Genomic DNA, 12,451 nt, shown 5'->3' on the forward strand with positions numbered 1-12,451 from the left:
CAGACGTCACTCCGAGGCTACGCTTCTCGCCTCTGAACACATGGCTGGTGATGTTCCCGGGCTGTGTGCTTGCTGTAAACGAGCACGCTCCCCGCCGTGCAGCTCGGCCCAGATGCAGTGACTGCGCCTCTGGAGCCAGGCTCAGCGTGGGCAGGAGAAGAGCCAAGGAGCTCGGCGCTCCGTGCCGCGTCGCCCCTCTCGCTGGGGAGCTGCTCTGCAGCTCCTCAGTGTTAACCCAGCAGCACTCGGCACCCAGAGATGCAGATGGATGTTGGAGGGTGATTTTCAGCTCCGTCGGCGTGGGGCTGAGCCTGCCCCAAGTACCCTGTACAGCCCAGCAGCACTCCCCAGCCCGCGGGTCAGCAAGCGCTGCAGGAATCTCTCCTGCTGAGGTGCGAGCTGCAGTTCCTGTTGCTTTTATTGACTCTGCAGGAGGAGTGCCTGCTCTGCTGCTGTGTTTTTTCAGCATCAGACAGACAGCATGTTTGTCTATCCTCCTCACAGCAGAAGAATCCATGGAGATGTATCTAACCATTGGCTTTGCCGCTATCTCTGTAGCTGCTCCAGTTTTCTCTCAGTCCGTTTGCCTGTCAACGTGCTTCATGCTTCACAGGCTTCTGGTTTACTTTCCCCAAGGATTATTCTGTCTCAGCATCCCAAATCCATTCCGACAGCAGTTTGTCCTCCTTTGAGCACCAGGCTAGAGGGGCAGAAGCCAGAGGGGCCTGTTTGCTCCAGCAGGACAAACCGTACAAGCTCACCTATTTCATTTGCTGCCACTGCTAAGTCCTTCCTGTAATTCCCCTGCCTCCTTCCCTGCTGGGACCGATAATCTCACCTGGCTGCCTTGCTCCACATCTCCTTAAAGAGGTCCTTAAAGAGGCAGGTCACGAGTACCACTTTGTTTACAAATACCTCAAGGCAGACTGGTATATGGTGTAAGCACAGGATCTCCTACCAAAGCACCTTTTTCCTGTTTGGGAATTCGTGAGGGTAAACGAGGTATGTGCGAAGAGCGAACTGCAAGGCCCCGAGTCCTCTCTAAATCTCACTGTTTATTTGGAAGCGCGATAGATGTTGGGATCAGAGTGGAGTACACGTTACCTGTGTACGTGTTACAGAGGAGCCACTGTCATTTTTCACCTTCATAGTTTGAAATATACATCACCGACAGACGTCCTTATATCCTTGGCCTGCGTGGTGCTCCAGTGCCTCTTAGGAATTCTTGAGCGTACCAAGGCGGTGTGACTGGCCCTGGTATTTATTTCCTTAATAAAAGTGAAATTGCTGACTGTGGGAAGGGGGTGGCTTCTGGCAGGAAAGAGCAAGAAATAGAAAGGTGCCTCGGTGGGGACACGCGTCAAGGTGTTCCAGAGTCAGCCTGAAACAGAGGCTGGGGGAAGAACAAGTGCCAGAGGCAAAGACAAGAAAGGAAAACTCAGCGAGCTCTGTCCTTCAGCAGGCAGGTTTCTGTTTTTAAATGCCAGGGAGATACTCAGAAACTGTTGTGACGGGGGGCATTTATAAACCTGGACAGATAAATAAGAGTCAGATGGTCGCAGCAGGACTTTACAGAGCAGCAAAGCTCCGCGAGTGCCGTCCGTGAGATAGCTGGCAGCAGGTCGTGTGCTGAAGAGTCCCTCATAACCAGTCCATCCGTGAGTAAGAAATAATGAGAGCTCCTGAAGTGAGAGGCAGCAGATAATCAAAGGCAACGCTGTCACTAGGTGACGGCCCTTAAATGTTGAGCTTGCAAATATCTCAATGGTGGTAATTGTTATTTCCTCATCAGCTGAAGATGTGCAACAGAGCTTTTAGAAGACAAAGACGCGGTCTTCTCCCAGATGCTTGCAATTTAAATATTAAGGGAGAAAGAACAAAAAGGGATGTTGAAAAGTTGGAAAGCACTGTTTGAGCAGGAAAAAAAAATCAAAATAGCAGGACTTGGCACGCTGGGTGGTGATAGGTGAAGGAGCCAGGTGAAATTTAGGGCACAAGCACTTGCTCACATTTTGCGTAGCTGAAATTAAATATACCAAAATATTTGGGGGAAGACCTGGCTGTCACTGGGTAACTTACTGGAAGCTCACCTCTGTAAAAAATTTGGATCAGAAAACAACCTCAGGATGTGTAATGAGTGGAAGCTCCTTGTAGAGCCATGGTACGGAGCTGTGTAACGCCGTGAGAGCAACCAAAGGTCTGCCCTCCTCTGGAAGAGCATGGCTGACCCCATCTTAAAAATGGTGATGAACCATTTCTGGGTGACCCCATCTTAAAAACGGTAACAAAGCGTTTCAAGAGGTTTGGAGACAAGCCCGTGAGAACAGTTGGAGACATGCAAAACGTCTCTGCGCCCCAGCAGCAGTGCAGTGACTGTTTATTTATTCCACAGCTAAAGCGCCTCAGTGTGCACAAGGCTTCGCAGACAAATCGGACAGGTCTGTGCCTGAGGAGCCTGCCTTCCCAGCAAGACAGGGCACAGCCAAGGGAGGCCGAGCGAAGGCAGTGCGCCAGTGCCCGTGCAGAGCAGCAGAGGCAGCGATGGGTAGGTCAGGGTCAGGGGTGGCACCGGAGCCCTCCCAGGGTGTGCACTCACCTTCCAGGAAGCCAGGCCCCCTCCGGTGCTGGCGTGCCGAGGGAGAGCTTCTGGTTTCATTCTCTCTGAGGTGTGACGTGTCTACTTACGGCTAGGCTCCTGCGGGAAATATCCTGCAGACTCCACAGGCTGGGTTTCCACCGGCTTCTTTTCCGACGCGTGCAGCTGGCTTTACGAGCAAACTGCGTGTTTGGATGCACGGCAAAGCAGCTGGGGTGCACACACAGCAGCAACAAAAACCTCAGCGAGGGTCTGAATGCAAAAGCAAATTCGGGGGGCATCCGTGCTGTGCTGCTTCAACACGCATACGCTCAACGTGTAGTTGTGCAAATGGATTTTAGGATGAACTCTAACCATAAAAAAGGTGGAATCGCACATTTTGTTGTAAAATTCAGGACTGGTTACCAAACGTGGCACAAACCCGGTGTCATTTGGTATAATTAGCTCGTCATCAGCAGACCTAGGGATGTTCATCAACTGGGCTCGTCATTTGGGGCCGTGGAAAACTTGGTAAATCCTATTCCAGTTGCTGATAATTTCAGAACAGAAGAAAATAATATTAATAGAATATGTTTTTGTTGCATATTACTTGCTCGGTTCTCGCATTATGTATGCAAATCGGGTAATTTTGTACCTAATTGCCTGATTTGCATGCATAAATGTAGGTTGCACATGTGCAAATGATTTTATTCAAATTTAGTATATGCCTAATGTGTAGAGCGGCTGAAAACTCGACTCTGTGTATGGTTTGAATCACTCCTCATTTTCACTCAAGGAAAAAGCAAAATTTATCGCTGGTTTTGGAGGTCAGATGAAATGCAGATGAGCTTCTGTGGGTGGTTTCGCAGGGGCAGGAACCCTGGGGCTGTGCACTTGTCCCGAGAAATTAGCAGTGGTGTGAATGCCCAGGGAGATCCGTCCCTGAGAGGGATCCTGGTGCTTTAAAAGCCAGCAGAAAATCGCAGGAAAATGTGACACTCGCCAAGTGGAAAAAGGCAGAATCACTCGGAGAGAAATGGAGGTTTCGAAGTCGAAGGTGGCTCAGCAGACAATGAAACCTAAGACGAGGAGTGTAAAAATACCTCCCTAAAATCCGAGCGCATTAAAAATTCCTTCAGATGATTTCCTGGCTAGGGAAGGAAGGGGACTGACAGGTCTTGTGAATGAAGCTATCTAACCTCAGCAGAAGGAGACGGTGGGCAAGGGATGTGAAAGCCCCGTTTGTTCTGCCGTCTCATGTGCTTCACCTCCAGGGGAGGAAGACCTGGGGGATGACTGGAGAAGGAGCAGCTCGGGCTGCTTGCTGCTGGGTCCCTGGGAGTTCCTGGCGCGGGGATGAGCGGCGATGCGCTGTCACCGGCGGTTTTGTAACCGTGTGGAAGGGCAGGAAGCGTCCGGGGGGAAGTGAGCTGAAATCTCCCAACAGCATTTTTCTCTGCGGTGTCAGCTGCAGCCTAATAAACAACGCGAGGCTGTTTTCTCCCTATTACTCAGAACTCCTCTGCAAGCTTTATTTGCATACGCACGGGTGACAAATCCCACTAAAATAAGCAGGGAGCAAAATTAGCAGCGATTTGGAGGCAGATCTGGACACCCAGTACCAAATTCTCCTTTAGGCATGAAGCACAAGGGGGTCACATAGGTGCGATGGACGCCCCTGCTGCCCTCCCTCTGTGCTGGCAAGACCTGTGCAGTAAGTGCACTGGGTGGAAGGCAGGATTTGGCACAAAATCCCTTTGTGTCCACCCCAGGCCGGGTCTGTCACAGCTCTGCGGACACGGCTACGGTGTCAGATCACCTCTGAGCAGCGTAGCCTCGCTAGTAAGGAGCCCTAGCACGGATGTGTTTGGAATGGCAAACCTGTGCTTGTCTTGGAACAGGTTCTTTCCCTTCAGCCAGGGAGGCAAGCTGCAGGGAATGGTACTTTCCATAGGAGGACAGAGCTGCAGCTGGAGGAGAGGAGGGGAGGGGAGGGGGCTGTGTGGCACCGCTGCCGCGCGTGGATGGAGCCCCTGCTCCGCGTGGGGAGCGTGGCACAGCCTCAGCTCCTTCTCTCCACACCCCGGAGCCCGCCCTGCTACTGCAAAAGCTTCACTGTGCGAGCCCTGCCTGCATCTGCAGCGCTTCACCAGGTTACCTGCCCTAGAGCACTGCTCCCTGATGCAGATTTGACTTTGAGCTGCCTTTTTTTTTTTTTTTTTCTCTCCCAGGAGAACAAAACAGTTTTGATGTAAATGAGACTCAAGCTCACCTTCTTTTTCCTACTGTTCTATCACCGAGAGAGATAATACGACTTGACTAACACCGCGTCTTGCCTCTTTGTTTGTGTGCTACCCTCATCAGAGCAGCACACGCAGAGCTCTGTACAAAATAAATAAACCAAAACCCTGGGCTCTATTCCCAACTCGCTATCTGAGTGTTTAGCTAAAGCACAACTTCTGCTCTATTGGAGGGATGCTCTGTTATTTGACTCAATACTGTTATTTCTTCTTATTTTTATTTCATCATCGAGTAAAAAGACACTTCCCATTTTCCAATTTTTCAGTAGGAGTGAAAAACACTGCCTGATGGTTGTGGAGATTGAAGGTTTCTTGTTTTTCTCAGAATGTGTATAGCTTGGGTAGTATTAACTTCCTACTCTCTGCAGCTTCCCGTTCCTCCCCAGTTCAGTGCTCGGGATTGATTCCACTCCTGATCTCTTCGCCCAGCCTTTTACCCAGGGTGTTTTCTGCAATTTGGGCAATTACTGCCTGCTGCAATGGAGGCTGGTGTGGTGGGCGGCACTTCTGGGAAAATGAACTGAAACTACAAGCCCATCTCGCAGCGCAGAGCATGCAGAACAGGCAGCGTGCTTCAGCGGCCGTCGGCCCAGAGAATTCAGATCTGGGGCCGGGGAGAGAGCCTGCCTAACACATACGTGGTGAGCAGCACAATCACTCATCCCAAAGCAAAAACCCCATGAAGGGGAGGACGCCGTAACCACACCATGGCCAAGCTGGCACCAGCATCCCAGCCTCTTGGCATTGTCGCTGCGGAGGTCACTGCAGTTCCTTGCCTCAGACCTTACATTGTTCCACCCTGCATTTGTGCAGAGGGCACAGCTTGCTCCTGGTCGCCTTTTTTTCCTCTTTTTGTAATCCCTGGTTGACGACTGGAGGGTCTGACATTTCTGCGCGACCGATAAGAGAAAGGATTGCCAAAGAGCGAATTCTTTCTGGAGCACATCCCTCCCCTTGGGTTAAATATAGGTTGCAGCATCCCCGTGTAATGAAAAGATCAGAAAGCATTTACGCGCTGGTGTAGTTTATGCCTTGTAATAATTGAGTAAAAATTCACCATTGTGAAAATCATACCTGCAAAGACACGCTTAGTCACTCTCTGGCTAATGAGTCTGTATTTTCAGTCAGCCTCTCCCTTACTGTATTCGGTCCGTGCACTGAAATACTTCCCATATAAACCAAATCCTTCAGCCTTTGTGTTTTATTGCCTTGTGATTTGCTGTTGGCCGCAGCACCCTGGTTTATTATCTTACCATGTGCACTGCGGTACTCGCAGTGGTGTCGTGCTGCAGGATTGCACAGCGTGCCGGACCGGGGATGTCCAATCCTTTTGATTATAAAAAATGAAAGCTAATCTGGAGAGGTTTTACCACTGTGTAAAACTAGATCAGTATTGTATTGCTGTCACCACAGACGCACAATTTAGAACACATTTACAGTTGCCATAAACTCTTTGCTTTGTAACCTGAAATCATCCGTAATGCCGGGCTGAAAATCGGTAGGTTCAGCAAGGGGCTGAAAGCCGAGCCGCCCGACAAACCCTGCGAAACATTCAGCCCTTCTAATTGCAAGGCAATCTCCATATCTTTTCTCCATACGCACATGTATGCACATGCATGCCAATCCTGCATATACATTGGCGAGCTCACACGTTCGCAAGCTCGCACACACATTCGCAGGCTCTCGCACCCGGGGAACGTGCTCTGCAATAGAGATGGGACGCGGGGTATTTTTGAAGGCAGAACAAGATGACTGTAAATCGACACTTCCACCCACTAATGAAAAAAAGCCAAGAAAACCTCAGCAGAGAATGAGTTTTATAATTAATGCTGAACAATTTTCATTGACAAAGCAAAAAGAAGCAAGTGGATGGCTGATTTAAATGTTGAATGATTAATGCACGGCGAGGCGGCTGAGGAAAAAGACAAATTCAGGAGCAGCTATGGAAATTTATGTATGAGGGAGTCAGCACCATATTCTGATCTCAGTTACACAGTTGTAAATCTGTTATCTTAATGGAAGTATTCAGCTTTGCCATTTGCATACCATAAGTGAAAATAGAATTTAACCCAGAATGTGTTTGCAGCCGTGTGTTTGCGGCACTGAAAGGGAAGAGCTGTGTATGTTTGCGTGCGATAAACTGCAAATGCAGGAGACTTTTTGTATCTCGCAGGGAGAAACGGAGAGCCAGAATGCATGTGTGAGTGTGTACGTGCGTGCCAGCTGTGGGGCTGTCTGACAGGGAGTGGGAGGGTGAGAACGTGTTTGTTCCTAGACTCCCTGGTCGAGTGAAAATGGCTCCTGGAAATGCCGCTTCAGATTAGAGAGTGACGGCTGGAGAGGTGGAGATTTCATTACCTTCCTCTTTGTGCGATGCTTTGGACTTGGTAATGTAAAAGCAGAGCTATAAATAATCCAGTCACAGCTGTGGTGTCCTCGAGATTTATAGTGCCCGCTAATGCCAGAATCTTTGGGGTGTTTCACTACGTGTGGCAAAATGAGGAATAATCGCCCCCCGAACAGCACGGACCCCACCTGGCATTTCTCACGTGCCAGGCGAGGAGAAATTCTCCATCCCCCCAGGCAGCCGTGCGTGTTCCTATGTTTGTGTGCGGTGCCCATCGCCACGCACCCATCGTGCTGCCTCTCCCCTTTGCCTCGAGGGCTGAGGCTGAGCCCCACCGCCCTCCGTGCCCGTGAGGAGGGTGCGGAGGTCACAAGCAGCAGGCTGCCGTGCGCAGGCTTTTGAGAAGCAGGCACGGTATTTTTAGCTGCTCCAGATTCTCTCATGGCTGGGAGATGATGCTGAGGAGTTTATTGCCGTAAGGATGTGCCTGGAATACCAGGCAGCCTCAGAAATGCACTGTGCCGCAGAGCCCTGACTCAGTGCCGCGCCGTGACTTTCCTGTGTTGCTTCCACGTTCGAAAGGGAGAAAAAATGGTTCCTTGTGCTCCCGGCGCTGGAGGGATGCTGCTGTGATTGACTGAGGAGCCCCGTTGTGGGGAAGGACAGCGGCTGGAGCTCTGGCCAAACAGAGGCCTGACCAGTGAAGCTGCCCTCGGATTTCTTCTCAAATATTGCTCTACATTTCTGGCCAAACAGCAGGGCTAAACACGTGCTGCTTCCTTAGTGTGTTTCCCAAGCACGCCCGCAGTGCCCCTCCAAGGAGCATTCCCGCAGCGATGCACACCCAGCAAAACCTGCAGGGCCGTGCCACGGGGTGGTTCTCCGAGTGGCCTTTCGGGGCAGGTGAGGGGCGAGTGCCCACTGAGCGTGGCCAGGAGGAGGTGGGCAGCCAGCACCCGAAGCAAGAGGGATGGGAGCTGCCTCGGGGCACTGCCTGCAGCGAATCCTGCAGGAAATGAAGTGGAATTTGGGGTTCTCCTGCCCATGGTGCAGGTGCACCCGCAGGCTGGTTTCTACCCAAAACCCCACTTGAGTTGTGCGAACCAGTATAACTGCAAAGTCAGTTCCTCTGTGTAGAAGTTGTGGATGCTTTCCTGACCATTTAAATCCCACAGAAGGCAGCTTGCCCCTTCCGAGGCAAGTGAAACAACAGCAGTGCTGGCTGAGGAGAGGAGATCCGTATCCTAAGATTATTTGGGGACGAGCGCGAGGCAGACCGCAGGGACCCGGTAGGACACAGACAGGCTGCTGGAGAGGCACTGAAGTCTCCGTGTGTCCTCCCGGCCTTTGGCTGTATCAGACTCCTCAAGGAATGGATTTTCCTCCATCACTGCCTAGGGGAGGCTGTAATAAAGAGGCTGAACCCCGGCAGCTCCTGCCCGAGTCCGAGGGCGCAGCGAGGCTCCCTGCTGCCCCCTTGTTGCTGCAAGTGACAGTGGAAGCACCGCGGGCTCCTGCTTCCTCCCTGGGCTGTGAGCTTGACTGATGTCCTCGCATTTGGGGGAAAGTCGTAGACCTCGCACAGGAATGTCTGCCTCATTGCTGTGGTATCCGGAATAATAAATAGAGCAATTACAGCTGCAATGCCGAGCATTTGCCTGGGCTGCTGCGTCCTGGGAAGCGCGCATGTGAACCGGGGGCAAGTTCTGGGGAGGGAGGTTTGCAGGCAGAGGCAGGAGCTGCTTTCGACTTTTAATTCTTGCACAATACAGATGAGCTTTCAGACGTATGTACACGCTCGCCCTGCACAAGCTCACTTTCCTTGCATGCTTAGGTCACCGCAGCTCCAAAAACACCCTGCTCTTAGCAATGCTCGAGAAGAAGGCTGCAACAGCAGCAGTATTTCCTTTCCAAAGTGGCCCTGCGTAACACACACAGCACGGAGCAGCCCCGTGTGGGTACAGGATATGCCACATTTCAGTTTTGTGTTACTCATTCTAAGCTTTCCTTGGGTCAGCAGCGCTCAGAAAGCCGCTGCCATCCATGTCGCGGGGAGGAAACCCATTTGGAGTTATGCGAGTGGATCGCAGCTCAGTTCCTGCTTGGTCTGTTGGTTGGTTTCTCTTCTGAAAAAAATAATCAAATCAGATTTTAAATTCCTCCTCGTTTGCAAAGGCCGGCAGCTATGAATGGGATACGGAGAATGAACTCTCCTCTGTCCAGCCATGAATGGTAGCCAGGTCAGGACTGAGCCGCATTGGCAGGAGGCAGCGATGTGGGAAGCGTGCCCTGCCATTATCTATTCTGGAGACGAGCAGCAGATTTAATTCTCTGAGGATCTCAAGCCTATAATAACATCTCAATGGGAATACAAAGTCCTGACCCAGAAGGCAGTGGCGTGTTCTCCTCGCCCTCCCTAGTCGTGACTGCGAGCGCGGCTGCGCACCGAGGGAGCCGGGCGGCGCCCCGCTGGCGGAGGACACCCACCCGTGTCCTGCTCAGCCCCCGGGCAGCACGGCACACACTGGAAACCAGAAGGAAAAGGCTGAGCGCCTCGTGTAATCTGCAGGAAGAAATACACATTTGCATGTCTGCGTTAAGCAAGAAGCCCTTGCTGCTGGAACAGCGCTGTGCGTGCTTTCTCCCTCTTCCTGCTGCTCCCTGGGCCCACGGCCACAGGCGAGCACAGAAAACCCGCAATTCTCCCTGAGCTGGCATCGCCGGGTGACCTCATGCACCTTCTTGTCACCTCAGCAGCTCCAGCTTCGGTGTTCCTCCTTAGATTCATTACGAAAATATGTAACATGGGAAGAAAGGAAGGCGCCCCGTGGCCCGCGAGGCCTCTCCTGCTGCTCCCCACAGCCACGTTGGTGTCCTCCCGACGTGGTGAGGACACCGAGGGTGTGAGGGTGAGCTCAGGGCACTCCTGCCTCTTGGAAACACGAGGAAAGGCTCACAAGGTGACAAAACCCACCCGTGGTGGCCTTCCGCATCTGAGGATGTTTAGAAGGATCTTGGCGAGGTGATTCACTTACAGTAATAATCTTGATTTCTCACAAGCCAGGGCTTTTAGAGGACTGTGGGATGCTTTCTGTCTCATTTTTGGTTTTGTTCTGCTTTGTTTTTTTAATTCTACAAATCTCCTTTTAACCACACATGCACAAGGTCGTCACTGGAAAAGCTGCGGGGGTCCCCTGCACCTTTTAGCACCGATGCTGCATGTGGCTATTTTTTGTGTATTTATAAAAGAAACCAAAATCGAAGCTTTCATCCAAAGGGTGCTTTCCTCACAGCATCGAGGCAGGGCACTGCTCAAGCCCCCCAACACAAAACACCAGCCACACGCTGCCTCCTCCACGCCAGCTCCCGACCTTGCCGCTGAGCGCCTGAGCCGAGCCGAGTGCCCCGGCCTCCATCTCGCTGCCTGCGGGATGCAGCCTCACCCCCGGCCCTCCGTCCAGCCCTGCAGCAGCCAGCCCCCTGCCTGCAGCCCCCCCAGGGACGCTGACATCTCATCTTTTACACCCTCTTCTCCCGGAAAAGCCAGGAGGGGGATTTCAACAGCACCGGGGGGCCTGGAGCCGGGGAGCTGCGGCGGCTGCCTGAGGAATGCTCCGGTGGGGAAGTGGGGTTTCTCTTGGCCCTATTGCCAGGCCAAGGTGGGCAGCACCATCTCGCTGTGCCTGTGCAAAGCCGAGCGCCCTGGTACCGTGCATCCTCTGGCTTTTCTTCCCTGACTCTCCCGCAAAGGGAAAAAGGCAGCGAGAGCCGCAGCGGGGGCTGCTTGGGGCCGCTGGGGCTCAGCCCCTGCACAAAATGGGGCTGGGAGGGATGGTGGAGGAGGGGCTGCGGAGCGTGCTGCTGACCTGCTGAATTATGACTTTAATGCAGTCGCTTTAATAACTTGCTGGAGCTCCAACCACCAGATGCAATTTATGGCGAAGCAGGCGCCCAAGCATTTTTCTTTCTATGAAGACTAAGCAGATCTCTGATTACCGCCCCCTCCCCCCAGCCCATTACCTTCCCCCGCTTGCTCTGCTAATGGAAAAATGTTATGTGTCTGTGTGCTTTTTCCCCAAGCCCTGTTTTCAGGAAATGGTGGAGAATGAGAAACTAACACACGCGCGCGCACGCGTTTGAAGGAAAGATGGCTTTTATTCTCCCTCCTTCAACCACACAAAATTCCTCCCGCTAGCACAATAGCTGCTTCTCTTCCTAAAACCGTACAACCTCAGCCAGAAGCAAGGCAAAATCCATGATTTATTTGCAGGGAAAAAGAAAGGCATTCCCTCCCCCCCCTTCCATCTGACCAAAATCATCTGAAGTCTGACTGTTTTCCCTGCACAATGCAGAGCCCGCTGCCGCTCGGAAGTCTCCCTCCTGCAACAAAGGCTCGAACACAACCTCGGAGCAAACCGACAAAAAAGCCGAACCTGGGACTGATGGATGGACGAGCTGAATTGAAGTTTTAATTTTTTATTTGATGCTTGTATACAACAGCGATGGCTGCATTAAAAAAGCAATCCATAGATAGGCAGACTGATACCCCGCCAGTGCTCCTATTTTAAAGACCCATTCATTTTGCGTCTGAAGGATGAATTCTGCCTCCCACTCTCCTCCTCTCGCTCCTTTTCTGCGATTTGTGTGATCGTTTGCTACATATATTATGAATTACTGTTTATCTTAGTCCGGGGCTTCAAAGCGATTTCCCAAATAAATTTCACCGGATCAATAAACGCAGATTCTGTTTTCTTTTCTAAATCGAGGGAAGGGGAAATAATAAGAAAAAGTAAATGTTTTCTTTTTAGCCAGATGGAACAAAAATCTGAGTTAAACAGCTGTGCCATTTCTGAGTTCTGGTGGTTCGCACAGAAGCCCTGTGATTCAACTGTTTTGTATCTTATTTTTGCTTTCCCTTTCCAAAAAAGTGCACATTTGGAGCCCTGAAAAATGGCGTGCGCTGCTCTGAAGCCATTGAAAGGGTGCCCATACAAGGCGTCACAGATTCCTCCTTTGTGACTGTTAAATATTTATCAGCAAGGCAAATTCCTCCTGGGTTACAGCAAGTACAGTTTGCAGTGACCTGCCTTTGTACTTTCAAAACTAAGCAGCAGACTCCTGCAAAATGTTCAGCGTCGCGTTCAGCTGGTGCTCCCCTCCCGAGCTGTGAGATAGCTAGATTAATAGGGAGCAACACTGCGGATTTCTCAGTGAAGTAGCAGCATATGG

The 12,451-nt window shown here is 51.5% G+C and overlaps 1 long non-coding RNA gene across 1 annotated transcript; it reads left to right on the plus strand.

The window, feature by feature from the left end:
* The first annotated feature begins 5,758 nt into the window (after positions 1 to 5,758).
* LOC137857065 (uncharacterized) lies at positions 5,759 to 11,962 on the plus strand. The gene is made up of 2 exons (XR_011096968.1): positions 5,759 to 10,881; positions 11,575 to 11,962. It is a non-coding gene; the product is annotated as an uncharacterized lncRNA (long non-coding RNA).
* Positions 11,963 to 12,451: the final 489 nt, after the last annotated feature.

This window comes from Anas acuta, chromosome 5 (assembly GCF_963932015.1).
Source record: "Anas acuta chromosome 5, bAnaAcu1.1, whole genome shotgun sequence".
NCBI lineage: Eukaryota > Metazoa > Chordata > Aves > Anseriformes > Anatidae > Anas > Anas acuta.